Below are 25,988 nucleotides of genomic sequence, written 5' to 3'. Positions count from 1 at the left end.
GCTCTAGAAGTTACTTTAAGCAATGTATCTTTTTTTGCCTGCTCTAATATTTTTGATGCTGTGATGTGTGCCTTTGTTGAGAAATGTTCGGTAATCTTCTTTCGTAAGGATCTTTGTTGCTTGTCTTTGTTGGTACCATATGAGCTAACAGTACACTCAGTCCATTCTTTAGACAATTTCATTCCATGACTTTTCTCTGCACCAAAGCTATTGACTTGACGGCAAATGATGCATCCAAGAGCGTGTCCTCTAACAATCAACCATGGGTACTTGGTTTGAAAATATTGTTTCTGGTCCAGCTTCCAGCCTTTAGGGAGCGGGCCTTTCGTTAAGGGAGCTGAACGTTGCAGAAGTGATAATTGACCAGATTCCGGCGTGCTAGTACTTGGAATTCCCGCGTCACTGTCGTTCGGTAGTTCACGATCTTCATAATTACCAGTGCCACCCAGTTCCTCACCGAGTGGAATGCTTGCTGTCTGGATTTCTGTATGGATGTTGACAGTAGTATTGCTGGTGGTCTCATCTAATGTTTTTTCTGGTTCTTCACAAACACTATCTGACTTGGAACCAGATTCCTGTTTACTTCGCTTGCTTGTAGGTTCATCTGTGTTGCATTTTTTACCAGGTTTTGAAAAGTATGAAGACATATTTTCTTCTGGGCTCCACACATTCTAGGGAAGGAAATGAGAAGTAGGGATAATCGATATCATGGGATTCCTTCCAAGTTTCACTACACACAATGATCAGGCCAGGGGTCAGGACAGGACAACAGACCTCTTAAGTGCTTCAAATTGAATCAAGGACTGGTGAACAGTAAATGTTTAAGAGCAAACCCATATAATGATGGTGCACACACGGAATGCGCTTTCCATTAGAGCGGGCTAATAAATACAAATGTGCACCCGTTTGACATCTCCTGGCTGAAGAGAACATTGCAAAAAGAAATCTAACAAGAAATACAATGTGGGTGGTTTGTAAATTGCTGCAAAGTGCCAGTTGCCTCCTTTTATCCCCCAACACACCACACTGAAACATACAACTTTGCGACTTTTGAAATGTCGCTCTGTAGTGTAGTACTCATGCCCGTCTCCATTTTTAAAAAACACCCACTTTCCTTGAGTCAGTAAAACAATTACACCCCACTTATTCTTGGTAATGTACGTCTTTCTTACCTTGTTTTCGGGGATGAGGATGCAGCGTACGGTACCACACAGCAGCCTGCAACTCTCAGACTTGACTGCCACCAGTGCCACCACGATGAACGAACCTCTGATGAAGTCGCTCACTGCAAACCTAAAGGGGGGCAAAGGCACTAAGTCAATTAAATTGCAAACCGCTGGCGTGATACCTGTATGCTCAATAGGAAAGAGGACCAAGGCATCATGGTAAATGGTGCAGAGCCAGAAAAGGCCTCTGGACTGATGCACAAATACTGACAGACCTCTCCGCCCCCAGGGAAACAGTGGCACTGTATCCAAATGTCACCACTCTATGGCACAAATCAGTGCACTTTATTTGCAATCAAAAACGTGCTAAATAGAGGACACCTTTAAAGAATCCTACTGATTGTTTTGGTTTGTGCTCTGCTGATTGGAGGCAAGTTCTTGGTTCAGCAGACGGTACAACATTCAGGTATAATAAAACAGACCATGGGGAAGTGCATAGGCGTAGACAAGGTAGGGCCTGAGCGGGCAAGGCACACCCGAAATCTTTAAATGCCCAGTCAGCAGCGCTGTGGGGGCATTTACAGATGTTAATGTCACTGCGGTGGACCCACCGACATTAGCTTCAGGCCCCACTTGTTAGATAATGCTGGCTGCACCTCTGGGGAAGAGGATCAAGGGGAGCAGAGAGTAAGTGGTTCAGGAGAAAAGCTTTGAGGAGAGTATGAAAAAAGGCATAATGATGGTGAGGATCTGACATCCAGGGGGTGGGGAGGCAAGGTTCAAAGCGTGGGCGCCAGGAGAGAGAAGCAACGGAAACGGGACCCTGCGGTTCCATGTGTTAATATCCCCGAAAAAATATTGCCATACAAAAATATTGCCATATTTTTGTGGCAATATTAAGGCATGGAACCTGCGGGGGACACCCCCGCAACCCCTGCATTATTTTTAAAGTAGCGGGGGACACCCCTGCAACCCCTGCTCCCGAAAAAAACAATTATCCCCCTAAAAATATCGCCTATGACGTTCCATATGACCATACAGTGACATTTTTGGTGCGGATAATATGTAGTGATACCGACTGCACAAGGAGGTTTAGGGCTAGAAAGTAAGAACTGATTCGCAGAGTGAAGAGACACAGAAGGTACATACAGTGAGAGCAGAGAAGAGAGATGCGGACAAGCAAGTCCATGGGTGCTTCTGTAAACGATTGTCAGAAAGTGGAACAGTATACGATTATCAGGGGAGGAATTGGGATGGAACAAGACTGTGCTCCAGCAAAAACTGTCCTCCCAGAGCGCTGTTCTGCGTAGACTTGAGGACCAAACCCGCCCTCAAATTGAGGAAGCTCTCTGCCCAAGCAGCCAGGGAGCAGCAGTGAGCTTCCTCAACTTGGGAGGGTTTATGGTGCTTGTTACATATCAGGGACTGATTCAAATAAGTGTTTAATAATGGTGCATTCCCATAGGAAAACACTTTGTCAATCAGGCCCACAGTGTTCCTATGTGTTCAGCCGAGCAGTGATATTCAAAGACTGCACGTGAAAGGCATCCTTTGCTCAGCAGCAGCCCAAGCTCAAACAATGAAACCATCCAAAACTGTACATATGTCTCATGCTTTGCACATATTATACTGTCAGAGTGACTACTATGCCAGGGGAAATGATGAGCACCATAGTAAGTGTGCATTGCATGCTCGGGAGAAATGAACGTTTGAATTACAAGCGCAGCCATGTTCAATAAATTAGTGGCCATTCTTATGTTCCCAAAATGCACTTTGATTTTATGCAAAGCAGCAAGTATCCTATATTCAGGGCACACAAATCCTGCATTGATCAGAAATTGATTTGGCAGGCAGTGCTGCATGAAATCACCATCGCCTCAAAGCACTAGACCTCGCTACTACTGAAAGGCACCTGGACTCCAGTTGTGGCCCTTTTGATATTTTTGTTGTATGTTAAGTTTTATGGAATGTAACCAGTGCACATTACCAAGGGTCTTGCCAGGTGCCACTAAAATGATACACACGTCTCGAACAAAAACTTTAAACAACTATAGTGAAAGCGCCAAGAAGCCATCGAATTTGTAGCGAGCAGTTTGCAAATGGTCAAAGTTATCATTTGTGAGATCCATTCAGGTGTTCGTGATATCCATGAACGTGTGCATGAAACTCTGACATGTGATGCATTGCAGTGGAGATGGCCATCAGTGTTTGGTCATTCTGGGACTCGGCCTGGAAGTCATGACTCGGGAGGTGGAAGAGAAGGACCTTGTAGCTAAAGGGTGTGTTGCTGTGAGAATTCGGCGTGCATCAGGTTAACCGAGCCCACAGTCCCAACACCACGAGGCTGGAGCAGAATTCACAAACCATTGGATCCCAAAGGAAGCACAGGGAATGCGCCCCTTTTTCAGAAGCCTGGCTGTACGAAATGTGTGTTGATCTCCTGACTCCTGCACACATCCACATCACCGCACTGAATTAGGTGCATCTGTTCCTCAGCCAAGTAAGTGAAAGAGGTGCACACGACAACCCCATCATCTACGTGAGAACAGTGTCTGGGTCTAGCTCCATATATGCACTTAAAGAATACCTGCGTGACAACAGGCGCCTGTAGGTCGACTCTGAGCAGAATAAAAGGTGTTCACCTTTTATTTTAAAGCAACACAGACAGAAAGGAATGGGCTGGATCATGGCAGAAATATGACAGTGGGCGCAGTAGTTCGTTTGATCCTTTGAAATTACCGCAGCGATTAGGGTCAGTCTTCTTGAATGTTTCACTCCGTAACTCTCTGCTGTGAGTGACCTTATGAACCTGAGTGGCCTGGTCAGCTGTGAAGCGTTTACTGTGGAGGTTATCGCGCAGGAAATGGAAAGCGTGCCTTATTATTGAGGACACAAGGCGCCTTAGGAAGACGTGGCACCTTGTATGGGTTACATGATGACGTGTTGTGGAGGGTCAGAGCGCCACATTTCCTCAGCTGATATGTACTTATTTTTTAGCAGCTCCTGGGCTTTTTTTTTAACTTAGTGCAGTGACCTGAATACCGTTTATCATCATCATGTACATACCGACGCAGCACCTTTCCAGAAAACATGCAGACGCAGGATGATCGTTTGGGGGTGAATCGTGGAACTCGGGCAGCTAGGCACACATTACCCCGCCTTGCCATTACCCCAGGACAACAACCACAACAGGCACACAGTACCGGTGTAAAACATCTTGACCTATGTTGTGACCCCAGCTTTTTCTCCTTGGCCAACTTGTTTGATCCTGGACACACATCGAAGTACCCGAAGAGGGACCATTTAGAAACTGGCAAACGGCCTGCCGCAGGAGGACGAGCTCTGTGTCGCAATACATACTCGTATTGGACATTAGCACCCATCGTGGAGTCACGATAGACTCATATAGGATGTCATAAGTAACCCCCGGCTGGCACGTGCAGAGCCTGTAAAAACTCACTCCCAATTCTTGATTTGCTGCTTCTGGTACGCTGGTACCCTTTGTTGGATGATGTTGATGAGGGGTGGTTCGCTTGAGTTACAGATGACCGTTTATTTCGTTGGGTGATTTTTAGGCCATCGTTATTTTAGCCCCCTGCTAAGGGCAATGTTGCACCCGTATGTAGGACACCACCCTGGCCGATTCCTGCCAGGAGCCCTTTTATGGCTCCTGGCAGCAGGAGCGTTGCTAGGGCGTGCGGGGGCCTCCTCCACTGTCCTCCCTTTGCGCTTCCGACTTCCTGCTGTCTCTTCACTGCTCCTTGCCAGTTCCCCCAGCAATGGGCTGACTGTGTAGCAAACTGCACTTCCCCTCGAGAGTGCACACGTTACTATCCCCTTTACACAGGCCCCTGTGATGTATCTAGCAGTGCCTCCTACACTTTACTGTCACCCAGTGTACCCCAATTCAACGCCGCCCTGACAGTGCACCCTGCTTGACGATCCTGCGTCACAGCACACTTCTTCACCACCCTTGACACTGCACTCAGCTTCACTGATACACTGATAGTAGCAGTGTATACAAGTTTGTTTTCTGATAGGTGTGTCTAGGTCTAGTTGAATAAAAGCTAGTTGGTTTCTTAATAGAAACTATTTAGTTGTGTGACAGGCTCCTTTCTTAAATTATCATTTTAAGCCAAGCACACTGAGGCAAAGATAGTGTAAACATTGGCTGGACCCCCCCCCCCGCTGTGATGTCATCGACACGTGCAAAACGCATGCAGCGCAATATATCCCATTGAGATGTTGCAGATGCAGTCGCATGATGTGATCTAACACATGTCATGAATCGCGACATTAGAGTTTGCATCTGCCCTCGATTGTCAAGGACTGATCAGGGGAGGGGGAGCAGAGTCCGCGGGCCAGTGTGAGCAGCTCGCGCCTCTCCAGCACTCGCCACTCAGGGGGGGGGGGGCTGAAGGACAGCGCACGGCCACCATTGGCAGTAATGGCAACAGAGGGTCGGGCCAGGCCAGGCCCGGGTCTCCGCTAGCACACTGTCTGTCGGCTGTCGTCCGCCGCGGCGCTGCAGGCAGTGGCCGGCTGGCCGCAATAATAATGTAAGGTAGGTGAGTGAGCGGCACTCAGAAGCCTTGGTTGGACGACCTAGGCAGCCCTAGGTCATCCGACCAAGGTTGCAGTGCTACTTACTTACATTATAACTGCGGCCGGCCGGTGGGCTGCCCGCACTGCAGGCTAACTGCCACAGCAGCTGCTCCCGCTCGCATTGACTTGCGGCCTGCAGCTGAGCTCGGGTCAAATCCTGAGCCTGCGGCCATGGGCACACAGGCAGAGCAAGCGAGCAGCAGCCTGCATGGCAGTCGCCACAGCCACACGACACCGCCACTGGCCGCAGTCAAAGTGGAGGGGGGTGAGGGGGGACCGGGGCCGCCCAGGGGCCTCTCATTAATTTATTATGGTCGGTGTCATCCGACCTACATTATTCGCGCCACCGTGGATGTCATGACTCATGTCACAACATATTCACGGTGGCGGCGGACACACGGACGAACAAATCATCTGGACAGAAAGGTTAACTTCTTTCACAAAAATTCACACCGACTTGCTGAGTTACTAGTTAGCACTTAGCAGAGCACACACAGTCACACTAGGCCAGCCAGGCCAGGAATTTAAGCTGCATCTGCAATTAGGAGGCCGCGCACAGGACCACACGTGTAGGGGCAGGCTTTCCTTCTCATGAGTCACACGCCACACCTTAACAAATCAAGTGTGCCTCGTGAAGTGAAGGTGGCCTGCCTGCCTTGGCTGCAACAACAGACCCACGTGACCCTCACCCCCACATGTATGTCATCATATCATTTCACTGGCTGGAGACCAGCCAATGAAAACTGTACATTATGTGTTACTATACAGAATGTATCAAATACTGCATAGTAACAACAGAATGTTGGTTTCCATTGGCTTTTTGTTGCTGTACTCCCAGGCCCAGCAGCCAGCCATGGCCTGCAACTGCAAGCAGAGCCACAGTGCAGACTCGGAAAGATTTATGATCTTGTAAAGTTAATGGAACTGAACAAACAAAGTAATTGCAAGTGCCACAGCCATGTTCCGGTCCCCAAAAAAATTTGGGGATTTGATCTTTTTTAATTGTAAAATGAAGTTCGGCAGCATGGAAACATTGACAAGCGGTTTGATGTTGTAGAATGTTTATAAAACCAGTCAATTTAACTTCAACAAAGTGATGATACAGAATAAGAAATATTAGCATTGGGGGCTGAGTTGAATCCATTCTCTGAAAATGGTTTTCAACATGGATGTACATTTAAAATTGACCAACTAAAGTCATGTTTTAGACGGATGGTAATTGTACCTTTAGTGAGAAAGTGTGTGCTAAAAGGATAATCTTTAATATTCAATTTCCATTACTTGCATTTCTCTCAGATCATATAGAGGGAAGGTTTGCTGGTTATTTGCTTTTTCCATTTCACGCCCTCCTTAACACCTTTTGTGTCATGTTAAAGTTTATAAATGATTCTCTTTTTTTAATATGAGTACATTGTCAGGCCTTGCTTTTTATGTTTAAGCATTTACTTATTTAATGAGGATTTGCATACTCCTGTTAATTTGCAATGTGTTTATGTTCCTATGCTATTTGTTCTAAAATGCGATTTTGTATAAAAAAAAGGTTTGTGGGAACACAGGCTAGAACGATAATAATGCTACCAAACGCACTGTGCAAAGGTTAACTCCTGCGCGCCACCCATAGCACTGGGGTTCCAAAATCTAAGCATTCTTCATTATATTGCCAACCAAGACCTGCTTTTCATCTTATCATGCACACACAGGCTCGGACTGTCCTATAGGGCAACAGGGCAATGCCTGAACCAAAAACGCTAGTGTGGGCCAGTTTTCTTTTTGTCAAAGTGGGCCACTTTTGGGCCATGTGGGCCAGTTGATAAGTTACTAAACCAGGTGGATAGTAGTTTTGACCAGTGTTACAAATTGTGCATTTTAAAGAATATTTAGTATCCAGTTTTATCAAAAACCTCCCCTTGGGTTCTACTCAGTCTATCACAAAACGAATGAATTGCCATTTGCAACTGTGGGACACTTTTTCATTGGCACCCGAGACAATTTTACGCCCCAGTCCGACCCTGTGCACACTTGAAAACCATGATCATCATGATGCATAGAGTGGTTTTTGCAGCATCCTCCAAGCACCAGCAAAACAGAAGTACTGGTTTGGCAAATGCAAAACCCACATTTGCAATGCACAATGTAATTTACCGTTACTATTAGGAATTGCATTCACTTTGGCTTGTAAGAGGATGGGGGTAGGGGTTTAGGCATTCTGCCCATTCTTCTGAATCTTAGCCGAATGTACTCCTACTTGGCAGCCACTCATGCAGCCACTGGCAAAGCATTGCATGATTATCATCTGCCCAGGGCAGACTGTAGCCAGTTGCAAAGTGGAAGCTGACCATGGAGGGACCAGTAGCACTTTGTGTGAAGGTATAGGCCAACCTTGAGGAATGCAGGCAGTCTGGTACTTTGACTGATTCCTGCTCTCCGAAGCTCATCTTCACAATGCCGTTATGTTTCTCATTGCAAGCCCTCTCTCTTTAGGGGGCATAGGTCACAATGCAAGATGGGTTGTGAGTGCAAATGCAGGAAAGAATGTGCGCTGTCCCATTCGGGCTTCCTTCCATGCATGTACAAAAATGCGGGAGCCCCTCGATTCAGAATGAACAATGCCAAATCAGCTTTTCTCTGGGTTAGTTCTCATGCATCCTCTGCTGCTAGCTAGGCGTTCAAGCAAAGGCTGCCTCCTAAAAATTCACGGGGCAGCCAGTTACTCATAGTCCTGTGCCCGATGTACGGACTAGATGCTGGCCAATAGGGCTACCTTTTTGTCTTTGTCACAGCACAATGCAAGGTGCTGTCCAATAACACGGCCATTTTGTAATTCTGGCTCATCTTCTTTGAGTACCTCAAACATAGATCCCTCAGAGATTGCACATTTTACATTTAGGATACAAAAATGACATGAATGAATACGTACATTTATTGCAACTTCTAAAGACTGAATTCTCTTAACATGACGTTGAGGGCCAGTATACGATATATAGAGATGCCGTGCCCTGTGACCTCCGTTCCTTTATTCCGTTCACTCTGCTTCAGGAACACGCAGGCTGAATTTTCAAATTCATTGTCGGTGTGTCCAACATTGTGAAGGCCTCCCGGTTACAAACCGTGTGCATACTGCGGCCGACAGGTGTAGGTTGCGGGTCCTTACCAGATCTGTTTATACTGCTTGTGCGAGGAGGACAACACACAGGATTGGGGGTCATGTCAGTCCATGCACCCGAAGGCCCTCTGGGAATAGGCGGAAAAACGTTTTACTTTGGTCCACAAGATGAAGTGTGATGTTGCACGGTCTAGTGGGAGGTCACGCGGCAGTCTGAGGAAATGTCCCCTCTGCGTAAGCAAAAAAGCACTACAGGAGTGCTCTCTAGAGTGGATCCTCGCTGTGGCATTCTTCCTCCTTTTCCAAAAAGAGCCACCGATCCAGAGGTACTCCGAAGCCGGATAAAGGACCTTTTACTACCCAATCTTCCACCCCGGAGGAATGGAAACGTTTGCCTAAGGATGTTTACTTCTTGGCCAAGGCACCGACTGATTTGGCATCAGCGCCTTTGGTTCTGCCCTTTGTGGTTTGCGCCTTTGGTCTCCCAGGAAGAGAGGGACTTACCAAGGAGTTCTACGAAGAGGGTGAGTACATGCAAGAGCTGTCCTCAGACCACCAAGTAGCCAGTTGTCTAGACACCTCTCCTGAGCTGGATTTTCTTGACACCCCCTGCCCCCGGTAAGCCTCAGGCATCATTTCAGAGGCTTATAGTAAAGGTGGCTGATGGCAAAGGTGGCTGATTCTCTGGGGCACTACTCCGTCCAGGCTGAAATTCAGTTCGAATTAACAGACATCATGTACAAGAGTCCCAGGATGGAAACTCGACTACCCTTCAATGTGGCAGTAGAGGCCCTTGTACTATAATTATAGGATAAACACACTTCTGCATCTGCTGTCAATATGGAACTGAAAAGGGAGCATTGTTCTGCCGCTTCTGATCCAGCTTTCCGCAAGTGCAAATGTGAATTATTCTACTTTTCCTGCTCTTCCACCTGACACAGAAAGGAAGACTGGATGCTTGGGGAAGGGGTGGGGGGCGTGGAGGTGTTTGCGTCGGGCAGCCTCCCCTTTGCGCAGTAAATGATTCTTGCTCCCTGGCAACTTTCTCTCTCAGCCTGTGGTCTGTTGTGAGTAATGCATCTGAACGTATGCCTGAGTGGTAGATAAGACTGCTTCCTGTTAATGGCGACAGACCACAGGGAAGATTCTCGCAAGAATCTGCAGTCAGGACTGGGCACAGCTGACTTTGTGGGTAGGTCCATAGGCACAAGTGCAGTACTCAGGTGCCACTCTTGGATGAGGACGTCCAGCTTTGTGTATGATGTCCAGATGACACCCTCCAGAAATTTCAGGCAATGAAGGCCACTGTGAAGTTGTTGGGCCTAGCCGTGCTACAGCCCTCTGCCTCTTCTGATGGAGGCTGTGGTTTTCACACCTAAGGCTCCTATGCCCAATGGGGTAGGGGCCAGGCGCCCCGGGAAAACTGCCTCTGCCTCTCGGGAAGCTAGCCCTGCAGAGGTAGAGTTGCCACCAGAGAGGGAGTGGCTGCAGCCACCCATTACCTCAGCAAGGAGTGAAACCTATGAGGTTTTCTGCCATGGTTCACCTGTAGTGGGGACTTCCTGTTCAGAAAGGATTGGGTCAAGACCACGTTGAATGCTTGGCCCTTAGAGGTCATTTAAGAGGGTTACTGTCTCCCTTTCATCCAGCGTTCTCTGGATCTACGCCCCTACACCAGCACTTTGCCTTTGGATCCCATCCTCTTAGGGGTCCGTCAGCTTCTCTAAAAGAGCGCAATAGAAGTGGTACCGCACTCTGAACGTGGCAAGGGTTCGTACTCCACCTATTTTCTGGTGCCAAAGAAATGCGGTTTGCATCCCATTCTGGATCTCTAGCTGTTGCATTTGTTCCTGTGCAAGGAAAAATTCAACATGGTTACACTAGCCCTCAACCTGCAAGTTCTCGATCGGCAAGACTGATTGGTATCACTGGACTGTGAAGCCTATTTCCTTGTGCTGATTCATCAGAAACCTACCCCAGGTTCGTGGTGGGCCAACATCACTATCAGTTCAGAGTACTGCTGTTCGGGCTTTCTTTGGCTCCCTCGGTTTTTACCAAGCTGCTAGCTGTGGAGACGGTGTGCCTCGGGAGGGAGGGCATTCATGTCTTTCCCGATCTTGATGACAGGCTCACTCCCCAGATCTAGTGTCGGAGCATATACTGCCTCTATTTCACAGATTGGGCTTTTTCCCTGAACTTCAAAAAGTCTCTGGTTTTGCCGTCCCAGTCTCCAATTATTGTTTTTTTTAACATAATCGTTTTAACTGTTACAGAATTGCACTTGAGGCACATGGTATTACAATATTTAAATCCTTGCACATTTCACATTTGAGCCTAGAAGAATGATCAACACTACATTAATACACCCCTAAGCATCGCCTCAATAATTAAAGACACTAGAGTAAAGTGTATCTTCTAATCAAGGGCGGTTTAGTGGTCAACCCTGGTTTTTCTTCCGAATATTCGATAAATTGTGGCCAAGTATGTAAATATCACTCATACTTCCCCATGCTCAGCACTGCAATCTTCTCTTATATTAATATACCCCAATTCTCCAGCATGGGGTCTGGCATGGATTCACATGCTCATGAATATTCCCCGTCGTCAGGCTGGGAATCCTCGGTATAGAAAAAATCAGTTTCGTTTCTGATCTGTCTTTCTCAGTAGTAACCAATCACTGGTCTCTGAGTCATACTGCTCCCAGCCCTGGCAGCCATCCTCAGATTTTTACTGCACGTTCAAGTGTTGGGAGTCCTCGTGCTTAGCTCTCGAGCTTTTGCTGCGTTTTCGCGCTTTTTTCAGGAGATTTTCTCATTTTTTCTGTTAAAAGAGCCTCAAGCTCCACCGTTGCTACTTCCGATCAACGGGGATCCGTTTCGGAGTTTTCTACGCCCCTCAAGGGTGAAGATTTCGTCAAGTTACGCTTTTGGAGGATTCCAGAAGTTCCAAGGCCTACCACGGACATGGCCCAGGAGAAAGGGAGCTCGACGCCCGGGAAGCTATTCAGGACCTGCCCTGGATGCCAGCTTCAGAACGTTTTCAAGGAGGACGAGCATTCGTTATGCCTCTACTGTCTCCATGAGGACAAGATGCACAAGGAAAAGGACTGCGTGTTTTGTGGAAACATGTCGGAGCGGACCATGAAGGATCGCCACCTCCGTCTCGCCAACTGGCTGGAAGGTAACAGCCCACCAGGCGAGAAGAAGAAGTCCGAGCGGTCTTCTAAATCCTGTGAGGGTGCTCCGGCGACGGGGGCCCAACAAAAGGCTAAGCACCGCAAGTCCACGGGCACTGGGAGCACCGAACGGTCGGGCTCCTTGGCTGCCAGGCAGGGCGCACCCTCCCCAGCGCCATCGACCACGAGCCAATGCTCTGGCTAAGGTAAGAGGAAGTCCGAGAACCCGGCGAAGCTTCTGGAGAGGCCCCGGTCGATCTCGAAGACTCCGGCAGAAGGGGAGCGAGGCTCGGACCCTCCCCCGAAGGTGAAGGCCCCAGGCGTACAGAAGGTGATGTTGGCCGTGATTCACCCTGCTAGGACCTTGATTGAGGATGTCGCCGTGGCCCTGGCTCAGCCTGTGGAGGCTACACCAGTGGAGGCGCCCTCAGGTACCAGAGTCTCCCTGCCACCGCGGAGGGAGTCTTCTTTCAGGCCCATCGAGAAGACCCCCATGAAGTCCTTGTTGGAAAGGGGGGGAGGGGGTGGTGGCCGTCGTGGATACGGACACGACCTCTGAAGAGGAGCTCATCCAAGTCAAGCAAGAGCCCTCGCTCCCGTCGTTTCCGGCGCCGCAGGACACCTCGGTGGCCATTTTGTCAGCCATCCAGTCCTTATGCTCGGAGATAAGGACTAGGTTGCCCCTTCCCCCGACGGAGGAGCCTGAGCCAGACCCGACGGCCAGGACCTTCAGGGAGCCCACCGCTTAAGAGGAGGAGGACACATCCTAGGCCTCCTCTCCCGCCTCTGCGGCCTTCTCTGCCTTCCCCCCGGTCCACTACCCACAGGGATGATACAGGCATGGACACGACTACGACGGGTACGGATGACGACGGAGGCGACGACGGGACGTGTCCCCCGTCGCCCCTTGCCCCGGCGTCCCCACCCGACGAGATTGGATCCTTCCATGCAATGATCTCCAGGGCATCCGAGCTCTTCCAGCTCTGCCCCGAGGAAAAGAAGGAGGGGTTCCTTTACCAGCGGCGCGAGGCTAAAAGGAAGACGGTCCTCGCCGTATCGCTTCTTGATGACATCTGGGATGAGGGGCTCGCCCTGCTGAAGAACCCTGCCACGGCTCGTGCGAAGAGGGACCGGTACGAGAAGAAGTACCGGGTCCCCGACGCTGCCCCCTTGTGCCTTAGGGCGCAACCTACCCCGGACTTGGTCGTTTCGGCAGCGGGCAAGAAGAAAGCGGGGGGGGCATCGGCCTCGACTTCAACCTCCCCTCCGGACGGCGAGGGTAGGAAACTGGATGCGATGGGACGACGGGTCATCTCATCTGCAGCGACGACCATCAAGGCGGCAAACGCCCTGGCCATCGTAGCCCGCTACGACAGGGAGTTGTGGTTCAAGATCGCCCCGCTGTTGGACTTCCTTCCGGATGCCAAGAGGGCTGAGGCCCTGGAAATCTTGCAGGAAGGTGAGATTGCCTCGGACCACGCCATTAAGGTGGCTACGGACATCGCCGACACCGGTTTCCGTCAGTTGGGCAACGGCGTTTGCCTGAGATGACGAGGATGGCTCAGGGCGACGGATTTCCGCCAGGACGTTCAGACCAAGGTTTTGGACATGCCCTTCGATGGGAACAACCTTTTTGGCAAGGCGGTTGATGAATCCCTTCAGGCGATCAAGACGGACACGGAGACGGCCCGTGCACTGGGTGTGCTCCAACAGCGACGGCCGTCCTTTCGGAGCTCCGGAGGCAGACAGGGTGCCTCCAAGGGAGCCGGCAGCAGCTCCGCTACTTACCGTCAAGCGGCAAGGTCTTCGTCGCAGGAGGCCTACAGGGGACGCGGCAAGTCGGGTGGATCCCGCCGTCGTCGCCAAGGTGGTCAAGGAGGCAAAGCGGCCTCCAAGCAAGATTGAACCGTCCGTCGGGTCAGGCCCCCGCCAAAGCACCCCGGTGGGAGGCCGGCTGACGAAGTTCGTCGGCGTGTGGGAGTCCATCTCCACCGACCGTTGGGTGCTGGACGCCCTGGCCCTGGGGCAAGCCCTCGAGTTCCAGAAGAGGTGCCCACGCATTCCTCGCGTGGCCAGGAAGGAAAATCACGTCCCTCAACTGCTGTTGGAAGTACGGGCGATGCTCAGGAAAGGTGCCATCGAGCTCGTCCCGAAGAGGCTTCGGGGCTCCGGAGTTTACTCAAGATACTTCCTCGTGAAGAAGAAGACCGGAGGATGGCGTCCCATCCTGGACCTGCAACGACTAAACAAATACATCAAGGCACAGAAGTTCTGGATGGTCACCCTCAAGCACGTGCTGGGACAGCTGGAGGAGGGCGATTTCCATGTCGTCGTTGGACTTGGAGGATGCTTACTTCCACATCCCTATTCTAAAGAGGCACCGAAAGTTCCTCAGGTTCGTGGTCAAAGGGCCGCACTACCAGTTCAAGGCCCTCCCGTTCGGATTAAAATCAGCACCCAGGGTGTTCACCAAGTGCCTAGCACCGGTGGCGGTGCGACTGCGCCTGCAGGGTATCCACGTCTACCCCTACCTGGACGACTGGCTCATACGGGCAAGAACAAGGGAGCTCGCCGTGGAACACACTACAAAGTCCGTCCAGCTGCTCACGGACCTGGGGTTCTCCATCAATTTTCCAAAATCCCACCTGGTCCCGTCGCAAGTCGCCCTGTTTCTGGGAGCACAGCTCCACACAGTGGCGCGGCGGGCCTCACCGTCGGAGGAAAGGATAAGGACCATCCTAGGAAAGGTGCAACGTCTACTGGCCACGGACGTGGCCAGAGTGAGGTCTATCAAGTCCCTCCTCGGAATTATGTCCTCCTGCATTTATCTGGTGCCCCATTGCACACTTCGGATGCGTCCCTTGCAAGAATTCCTCGACGCCCACTGGATCCAGACGACGGGCAGCTTCGAGGACAGGATCTCGCTCGACTAAACGTTCCGTCAGGCGATACGATGGTGGGGTGTCCGCGCTCATCTGACAGCGGGAACAGGCTTCCCAGCCCCGGCCCACCAGGTGACGGTGACGACGGATGCCTCCCTGGAAGGTTGGGGAGCGCACACCGGGGGTCTCCAGGCGAGAGGCCTTTGGTGCTCGGAGGAGAAGACTCTCCACATCAACATCTTGGAGCTCTGCGCAGTGTTCTGGGCCCTCAGGTCCTTCCTTCCGTCCCTCAAGGGCAAGGTGGTGAGGATCTTCACCGACAACACCACCACGATGTTTTACATTCGGAAGCAGGGCGTAACCAGATCCCCTGCCCTGTCCAAGGAAGCCCAGGATCTGTGGCATTGGGCCATCGCCCAAGGGATGTTTCTGGTACCCTTTCATCTGGCAGGGATAAAAAAATACCATCGCCGACTCACTCAGCAGGGAGCTGCGCTCGTGCCACGAGTGGGAACTGCGCCAGGATCAAGTGGACCGACGATGGGGCGAACCCCAGATCGATCTCTTTGCGACGGCGGCGAACTCCAAGTGCCGGAGGTTCACCAGCAGGTTTCCCCAACCGAGGAGCATGGGCGATGCTTTCTCGTTCCCCTGGGACGGCCTGTTCCTTCATGCATTCCCGCCGTTGCCGTTGCTACTGCGGCTTGTCAACCAGCTCAAGAGGTCCCGGTGCAGGATGATCTTCGTCGCATCGGCGTGGCCGAGGCAGATCTGGTTCCCGGACCTTCTGGACTTGTCAGCGTCCACACCAGTCAAGCTGCTGACGGACGCACATCTTCTCTCCAGAGAAGGAGGCGCCATTCTTCATCACGAACCAGAGTCGCTGAACTTGCAGGCCTGGCTCCTGCAGCACTAGAGTTTGGAGGATACGACATCCCGGCCGACTGCAGAGAGGTTCTTGCAAAGGCCAGGGCATCCTCAACTCTCAAGTGCTACAGACACAAATGGAAGAGGTTCTCTGTCTGGTGCCGGGCACAGAAGATTAACCCTCTGCGGATTACGGCCCCTCAAATATTGCCGTACCTACTGTCTTTGGCCAAGGCTGGCCTATCTCACGCTTCCATCAAGGTACATCTGGCTGCCGTCTCGCGTTACACCAGAATTACAGGAAGGGCGTCCTTGTGGTCTCATCGTCTGGTGAAGGAATTTATGAAAGGACTGTTCCGATCATTCCTGCCGGTGAAGGCCCCTGCCCCGGTGTGGGAGCTCAACGTGGTACTAACTAGGCTCATGGGGGCCCTATTCGAGCCTATGCATTCAGTGCCGTTGAAGTTTGTGTCGTGGAAGACAGCATTCCTCGTGGCCATCACCTCTGCACGACGAGTGGGAGAGATCCAGACCCTGTCTTGCAAGCCTCCATACTTGACTTTTCACGACACGAGGGTGGTGCTGAGGACGCACCCCTCCTTCATGCCCAAGGTGCCGTCGGACTTCCACCTCAACGAGCCCTTGGTGTTGCCAGTTTTCTTCCCGTCGCCGGCTGAGAGGACTCTGCACTCGCTAGATGTAGCTAGAGCGCCGAATTTCTACGTGGACCGCATGAAGAGTTTCCGGAAGACATCACAGCTGTTTGTGAACTTTGGACCTGTGAATCAAGGGAAGGCTATCTCGAAGACTTCCATTTCCAGATGGCTCTCCGGCTGCATCATGCACTGTCACCGGTTGGCAAACCGACCGCTGCCCGGCCGTCCGAGAGCCCATTCGACCAGAGCGATCACTGCTACTACAGCGTTCCTGTCTGGTGTACCCCTGCACGACATCTGCAGGGCTGCTACATGGAGGTCGACGCACACCTTCACGAGATTCTACTGCGTCGACCGGGATTCCAGGGAGGAGTCCAGAGTCGGCTAGGCAGTGCTGCGCAACCTGTTCGCCTAAGGTGAGCCTGGTGAGGAGGTAAGAGTTGCTTAATGTTGAGTTTTTATTGCTTGATATTGAGCCTTTTGCCACCCCTCGTGGTTGTGCATGTGTATACTGCTATGTATTCTTATATTCATGAGCATGTGAATCCATGCCAGATCCCATGCTGGAGAAGGAACAAGTTACTTAGCTGTAACTGTTGTTCTCCAGCATGGGTCTTGCATGGATTCGCATGCGAAACCTCCCGCCTACCCCTCTGCGGCTCTTCACTTGGTCATACTGCCACTTCATGTGCTACCAAATCTGAGGATGGCTGCCAGGGGTGGGGCTTAGAGAGAGGGCAGTCATTGGCTGGGGGCAGTATGACCCAGAGACCAGTGATTGGTTACTACTGAGAAAGACAGATCAGAAACGAAACTGATACTGATTTTTTCTATACCGAGGATTCCTGGCCTGACGACGGGGAATATTCATGAGCATGTGAATCCATGCCAGACCCATGCTGGAGAACAACAGTTACAGGTAAGTAACTTGTTCCATCTTTACCCTCCACATCTGCAGAATCAGGCCCTCCAGACTCTTCCAATTGCAAGCAATAGTGGTTTTGCCTGCTAATCGGAAGTGAGTAATCTGGGCGATCCGGTAACCAGACATGGGTAGGATCCCATCTCCTATATCGCCCAGTAGCATCACACGTGGATGTGGATCCATGAGTAACTGGACCCCCTTGATTGCTTTTATTTGAGTGGACACCTCCTTCCAAAAATAGCTTACCTTCCCACATGATCCCCTATTCCCACAATAAAATACGGTCTAGCTGCACACATAATGTCTATACTCTCCAGACTACCTCTCTGCACCCATCCACCTGCCTGATCAACATGGGTGACTAACAGGGACCTGGCCACCCCTACCTACCTTCATATTGGCAAACTTGTACACATGCCTTATATAACTGATGAATTTCCCATACCTAGACTTCTGTCCCCCAAGGGTATTCAATCTACAGCGCGTTGTGACCATACGAACGGTGAAAGGTGCTATACAAATGACAACTGCATTACAATTACATTAAAGCACAGAAGTTCAGAGGGTGAACTTTACAAAAAGGAATTGTTTTAAACCTTTATTAATGGGTTGGTTGTTGGCTTCAGCTGGAAGCAGCCAATTCCCAAATGAAATGTCAAGTCAATCTAAAGGTTTCTTTCCCAACCGATACTTGTGGTACAGTGGTACTCTTAACAGTGCCAATATGCAATTTTCAAAGCGCCACAAGTAAGTGTGTTATGTACTATTTTCTTCTGAAGATACAATAAGGACTGTCCAAACAGTATTGTATGGCTTAATGATCCTAGCTAAAAGCTTATATGGGCGGTAATTGAAAGACAATACCTGCTGATGTATTTAAAAGTAAAATTGTAATTTGGGCCTGTCCTTTCGAAATTAGTCGATCTCTTAATAAAATCGGCTACTATTCCAGTTTCCTGAACGAGGACCGAAATTATCAAGGCATTTAAAAAGGGTAATACAAATGAGGTAATAAACTATAGACATATTTCTCTGCTTGATACAGTACGAAAAATCAATGTGAAGGCCCTGTTGGGACTTTTGTCAGCCTGGATGCATATAAATAATTCCATAGTCCACGCTAGGCAGGTTTTCAGAGAGGCCACAGTACAGTTGACCAATGTTGTAGACTATATTTGACCATTTTGAAGTATGTACATGGGAGGGATAGGGGGGACAAATCCCCCCACAATTGTAAGTGGGGGGGATGTAATATCTTTTATCCCCCCCAGAATATGTTTGGTGTGTTGTGCAGGGATCTGTGTAAGCATCCCCCTCCCCCCGACCCCCAAAGCATGGGGGCAATACCCCGGGGGTAGATGGGTGATCATCTGCCCCCATGGAGGGGAGCAAACAACAAAAAATATATATATTTTTTAAAATGTAGTTTTGGGTGGGGTTGGGTGCGGGTGGGGCCCTCTCTCCCCACCCTAAGTGGATGGGGCACCTTATATAGCCCTGCCCGGGGGCAGATTTCTGCCCCTAGGAAGTGGTATATGAGATGCCCCCCCATCCATTTGTGGTGGGGGGGAGAGGCCACTGCAAATATTGGCAGAGTCACCCCACCAGGCCTGGGGCAGTATGTTTTGCCCCCCTAGGGGCAGATGGCCACACACATGTGCCCATCTGCCCCTAGGGAAAGGGCAAAACAAAAAATATATTATAACTTGTCTTGGGTGGGGGTGGGGGGACCGGGGAGACGCACTACACAACCAGGAGTATTTGTGTTTGAAAGGGCGGTGGCCCTCTCCCCCCATCCTGGGTGGATGGGGGCACCTTATGTAGCCCTGCCTGGGGCAGATTTCTGCCCCTAGGAAGGGGTACATGAGATGCCCCCCATCCATTTGGCGTAGGGGGAGAGGCCACAGTAAATATTGACACAACCACCATCCCAAGATTGGGGCAGTACGTTTTGACCCCCCCCTGGGGGCAGATGGCCACACACATGTGCCCATTTGCCCCTAGAGAAGGGGAAAAACAAAAAACAAAATTGTTATAACTTGTTGTGGTTGGGGGTCCCGGTGGGGCCCACTAGAGCACCAGGATGTTTTTGTGTTTGAAAGTGGGGGTGGCCCTCTCCCCCCACCATGAGTGGATGGGGGCACCTTATGTAGCCCTCCCTGGGGCAGATTTCTGCCCCTAGGAAGGGGTACATGAGATGCCCCCCCGTCCATTTGGGGGGGGAGAGGCCACTGCAAATATTGGTAGATCCAGCCCCCAAGCCTGGGGCAGTACATTTTGCCCCCCCGGGGCAGATGGCCACACACGTGTCCATCTGCCCCTAGGAAAGGGGCAAAACAAAAATAAAACAAACTATAACTTGTTTTGGGTGGATGTGGGGGGGCTACGGAACTACCATGGATGTTATTAGTGGAAAGGGGGTGGCCCTCTACCCCCCACGCCAAATAGATGGGGGCATCTTATGCAGCCCACCCCGGGGACAGATTGCTAGATTGGGGTTATCAGTGGGTTAGCCTTTTCCCTTTGCGCCCAGGTAGGTGCACCCAGACATATGAGGTACCGTTTTAGTCGGGACACCTGTGGGAACGTGGGAAGGTAGGACATCTGTTTGCGGCGTGTTTCGGTGGGTCGGCAGAGGGAAATGTCTCTGAAATTTGGTGGAAAAAACACAATCAGACATTTCACTCTGGACACCCACCGAAACACGCCGCCAACAACACATGTCCTACCATCCTGTGTTCCCAAAGGTGTCCCAACGAAAACGGTACCTCACATGTGTGGGTTCATCTACCTGGGCGCAAAGGGAAAAGGCTAACCCACTGGTAACCCCAAGCCTTTCAGCAGAGCAGATTTTGCTCATGAGGACAACATACAGATTTGGGCCTATGGTGTCGAAGCCACCAGGGAACCTCATGCATTTCCGAAAAGAGGACACCCGTGGGAATCCACAGCGGTCTGACTTGTGCGAATTGCCCCAGAATTTATTGCCCACAATCCCCGCCGAAGTCTGAAATGTTACGACTACCTACATTTGGGGAAAAAAAAGGGGCAAATTTTGCCGAGATATCTTATGTAACAAAAAAGTTACAAGGGATTGAATGGTGACATAGCGAATCACCAAAAAAGGCCTTGGCAGAAATACCCATGACAGTTAAGGGGTTAAGACGGTAAAGCCAAAGAAGAGATATCATTTGTAAGGTAGCTCAGTGAGTTAATGCTCCAAATGCAGATTGTGCACAGGAATATGTAACACCTGTGTTCAACACCTGGCTTCATCTTCCGGTGGGATAATATGCGGAGTGAATGAATTCAGCTTTCGATGCAACACAGCATTTTCCAGGTCAATTGGTTCAGAAAAAGTGGTGGAAAACATTATTACTGTCGCTTTTTCTAATTGGCCAGATTTTCGTGCATTTTCTGGGTGGAGTTCGGGAGCCGAATGGACACACCAGGACCCCCTGTATTTCCCGCTCCACCAGACAAATGCGGCCTTACTGCCAGCATGGATTCTCATGCTGGAAATAAGGAAAGGGATTCCTCTGGCATCTCCTTGGAAAATAAACCTGGTAAAAGCGGGCGGAGTCCAGAGGAAGCCATTGTCAATTCCGCCAGCAATCGCTAATTGCGTGAGGTATTAACACTCTTCCAGAGTGGAAAAGCAAGGTGATTTCACCTGCCTTTTACGCTAACATCTTCCATTTTGTGGCTGAAAAGTAAAAACCTGCGCCAATGGAAGTGGGCCACTCCATGCAGTTTACTTTGTGCCTTAATGCTTGTTGGTTTTGCGTGATGCTACACATGTATTAAATAAATAAATACATTTAACATGACCCCAGATAAATGGCAATTCGTGATCAGAATGAGTGAGCATGGCATGTCACTGCTAAGAGGGTGTCCTGTGCTTCTTGAGTGCGTTGGCAAATGCCCTTAATTGCCTTCTCACATTAAACAGGTGCTTAAACCCATCAGTGTGGATTGCTCAATAATAAGTCGACAGAGGTATTTCAAATGGCCAATTTAGCTCGTTGGGTGACATTGTCAAAGTGGGAGAATGTTGTCCAGAATGTGCCACTTTCTCTGCGGAGTGAATTGTGCCCACCCCGAGGAAGAAGTGTGAAAACCCACAAGGGCACTGTGCCCTGCTCTTTCTGTGCGTCTTCCCCACAGGGTGACAGATGCATACTCAGACATGGGTAAGTCTCAGGTGGCAAGCCTATACCCTAATTGATGCGGCAAAGGATTCCAGACTTCCGAGGCTGATAACATTAGTAGCATTGAGTTACATGCCATCTGACAGTATATGTGAGAAAGTTGCAAAGCAGAGCTGTTAGTGGGCTAAAGCAGGAGGCAATGTCTGCCCACCCTCAAAGGGTACGTACAACCAAAAGTAATAGGCCCTTCCCCCCCCATCATGGCGGTAAGGGCCAGGACCCAAACCACAAAGAATGCCCTCCAATCATCAATGCCCACGAGTAGGCTACCCCTCGTGCTCCAGGAACCATGTTGAGCAACTGCTTTGCTTTCCAGGTGATACTAACATTATTTAAAGCCAGAAGTCTAAAAGGTAATCGCTTAGTTGCAGCTGGAAATTAGCTCCTGGTGTGATCAAAATGTCTTAACCAAGTGTGACATCACCCCCTTCATGTATAAGCAATATGTGTGTTCTCGCGTTTTTTCATCCACTGAATTACTGTTAGAAACAAAGGCAACAGTTGTGTCTCTTTTGTAGGCATTAGGAAAGCAGTTGCCGCCTCTGGCATAATATGCCCATGTTCTTCCAATATTGGCTAGCTGTTGCCCTCTTATGGCCAGGTAGAACCATTATGGCAGTGACTGGCAAATGCCTTTCCCCGGCAGACAGTAAAGCGGAAATAAGAGGCCAATTCAAGACACGGAACAAATAGCAGTTAAGACAGACTGCATCTGCCATTGCTGTGTTAGGGAGAATATGTTGAGTGTTCAAACAAGGAGGTATGCAAGCAAGCAGTGAGATAAGGGAGGGGCAAAGAAAGGCCAGAGGGGCTCTTTGAATAGTGTAACAGGGAAGAGGACCCATGCTCTGCCGTCCTAGTAACATATGAGAGAATCAAATAGATCAGGCTTTGCAGCAAATGTTAAACAAGAAAGTAACAGAGTCCAGCTCTGCATTCAGAATAACAAAGGCAAAAAAGCCAGCATGAGATGGAATAAGAGGGACCAGACTCATCGTGAGAGGCTGGCCCGGCCCTCAAAGGAGCACTAGAGGGGCAGCCCACATAGCGGGCTGCCCCTCTGATCACCCCCTTGGGTCCACATGCACCCCACCTACTAGGCATCCCCCGGGTCCGACCCATCTGGCTGCGGACCTGGGGAGTGCTTATAAGGGGGTGGGCTTGCGATCGCTCATCCTCCTTGTTTGCTGTACCCCCCAACCCCTGGAGGACAGTTAAAGCAGCAACGTCACAAACCTGGTCCCTTTACTCCAATAACAGGGCTTACTCAGAGGTACAAGCAAGATTTCCTCTTTCTTTGAAACCCCCCTCCTTCGATTCCAAGAGACACACACGTCTCCTTGCCCCACACAAAAAAAGTAGCAACTTGCAGTTGGTAGAAAGGCTGCAACTGCTTTATTTGGCAGGAATCCACTTACTGGTGATCTGCCTCTTAACGAGCTGACGTCCTTGCTGTGGCCCACTGGAAGTAATTGTTATTTCCTCCCTCTTACCATGAGCTCATAGTCAGATGACAAATCCAGAAATGCAACATATAAAGACATGTTCTTTGCTGCTGCATCCTTTAATTTTCTTCTGTTTTCTTTTCTTCTTTTCTCTTGTTTTATACAGTGATATTTGTAATTTAATATGTACTGCTATTTTAATTTTAATGTTGTGAAAAGTTGAGTTCTTTGAATAAAACACAATGAATAAATTAAAAAAGCAAAGTCCCCAAGGTGTCCCCTGTCCCCCCCCCAGATTTTATGTGTCTCCTACGCCCCTGAGTATGTAGTCTTAAGAAAAGTCAACATTTACGTCTGTTACATGGATCTAAATGCTGCCTTTGATGGGGTTCCCACCCAGGCCTCATAGTATAGACTGGTGTCCATGGACATTCATCTATCCTTAGTTAATGCTATTGCATCCTTGTATACCAACAATGTGGCAGCCATAAAATGCTCCCTTGCAGGGGGACTGACCGACCCTTTCCCTGTCTAAAAGGGAGTGTGTCAGGGGGTGTCTTGGCCCTGATGATGATGATCTGTCTGTCAACCCTCTTTTTGATTTGTTTGATTGTTCCATGGTGGATGCTCCAGGTTTGAACCCTGATAGATTCACTGCCCTTATTTGTAGATGTCGCAATCTTAATTTCCATGTCATCAAAAGGCCTGCATAAACAATGTAATCTGTTTAATACGTTTTGTCAGGAGAATGGCCTGGAAATGTATATGGCAAAGACAAAAACCATAAACAAAAGGAGGTAACCCACATAAATGATTCAACCGAGCAGAGGCCCCAAAGTGGGATATAAGAACAGCAAAATCAACGTGATCTCTGCATTTTCTTTTTTAAATCATACATTTTTGGAAGAGTAGTTTAAACAAAGGGAGTCTTACGGATTAATACAAAGTTTTTAGTGTGTGTAAAACCAAATATTGTATTTTCTGGCATAGACTTGCTCATAACAAATGACTAACATTTTCAATAAACAAATATATAAGCAAAACGTCAACATAATGATTGAAAGCGCAAAAAATAAAGCTTAATAACACACCCAAGTGCCTTCTCCAAAGACAACAAAACCACCAGTGAATACCCTATAACCCCAGACTGGCTATACGTAAAAAATGGCCGAACCTACATGCGAAATAATGTAAAGAAATTAAGCATACACCTCGGGCTGTACTTGCGTATCCAATGGTACACCAATCATGATTCAATATGCGTACAACATGAAGTGGTTACTAAGGAAGGTCTAAACCCTGTATAGTATGGATTAATATGATTTCCTCCACATGACTCTTCGGTTGTTTGGCCTTTTTGAGTGTTCTATATGCAAATGTCTCAATGAAAATGTCATGTTAATACGTCATCAGCAAAATGTATTGTGAAAATGGTGAATCTGTACACACAATGGTAACCGTGAAAATATTTCCAGTGAAACGTTTTCTTATACAAACCTTTAGTGGTGCCCTTAGGAACACTAGAACATCTTTTTGGAGTCCCTTGGCCACTCGGTTTGAAGTACCCTTTTCTGCTTCTGACAAGTACATGTTTCCCTATCAAGCCTTTACTATGGCAGTTACATGTGCAATGACATACTGGAGGGATCGGCAGGCATCAAATAAGAAATACAGCCTTTAACAAACATCATCAAGCAAAGGGGCCATGAGTTTAATGACATGTGCAAACCTACACTGACTCCACACCCCTCATGGTGAGAACACATCTTAAGACCAGATTCATTACCCTAAAACCACACTGTTTAAACAACACTTGCTCCTAACTGACAGCAGCAACCCAATAAACATGGGACCAGAAAACCCCATCTCCTAGCCATTTTCAAGATTACATAATTCATATATAAGTTTATTTTGGATGAAAGATCCAGAAAATTTTACAAAAACGTTGCTGTACAGTTTGACATGTTCCCCACTCAGGTAAAACCATAAGCACCCGTTAATATTCATGAAATACATTACACGAACAATTAGAACAGTATCTAACAGTTTCAACTACACAAAGCCAGCCCAACAAAAGTTGCAATCTGTGCAAATAATGCGTTAATGCTAAATTCATGAAAGAAGCAAAGCCCATCCTGTAGTTTCTGTGGTCCCCAGATTTAAGTATTGGGCACAGCAATCTCTGCTTCAAATCCCCGTAGTGTGGGCAGAAGAAAAATTAACAATGTCTTTGCAACACCCCATCAAGCAAGAACAGCGATCTGATGTGTATTCATTAGGACTCAACTGTTATTAGGTAGAGGCAGCATATCCCTTTTTACGCTCCTAAATATGTGTCTATGGGACTTCCTAGTAATCGGGTCTAGGTATTCCAATGAGCCATCTATTCATACGACTAAAATAAGACCTCACAGTATAGGTCTGTAGCGACTCTGCCCTTGCTTCGATTGCTGACTTTACAGACACATGTATCTTCGTAGGATCGCTGAATCACTGGTTCAGCACTAGCTCATGTCCTTTAACTTTGTGAATTTGTCTCCAATAATTGAAGAGGAAAGTTCTTTAACCCAAGCTCCACATAGACAAGTCCCTTTGCTGCATCATGTGTATGTGCCCAATCATTGTGTGCATGGGACAGCAAGCAACCTGTGCTCTACCCGCCCAGCATTAGTTTCTCTGTGCACAAATGCATCAGCTGCTTACTTCGGAACACCCAATAGACACTTCAGAAAAACATTCTGTACACTCTCAAAACTCCCATTCCCTCGAAGGCACCAGACATCCGCTCCCTAGCTAAGCTGTGCCACAGCTGTTTTCTAGCTGTTTTTTCACTGGTTTCTTTGGAGTTGGCCGGTAAGATTGCCATAGGCATACAATTGGAGAGGGTGGAAGAGGCTTTACCTTACCTGTTGTGAACACTAGCAGGACAATCCCTTGACTTGCAGAATTGTTT

The 25,988-nt window shown here is 49.1% G+C and overlaps 1 protein-coding gene across 13 annotated transcripts in view; it reads left to right on the top strand.

The window, feature by feature from the left end:
• The window catches only part of BMAL1 (basic helix-loop-helix ARNT like 1), a 989,350-nt gene that overhangs the window by 281,391 nt on the left and 681,971 nt on the right, over positions 1-25,988 (top strand). The gene's annotated exons all lie outside the window — the stretch shown is intronic.

This window comes from Ambystoma mexicanum, chromosome 11 (assembly GCF_040938575.1).
Source record: "Ambystoma mexicanum isolate Mex_15411 chromosome 11, UKY_AmexF1_1, whole genome shotgun sequence".
Lineage (NCBI taxonomy): Eukaryota > Metazoa > Chordata > Amphibia > Caudata > Ambystomatidae > Ambystoma > Ambystoma mexicanum.
The sequence above is the reverse complement of the archived record's forward strand: the minus strand, read 5'-3'. Positions and strand labels throughout refer to the sequence as shown.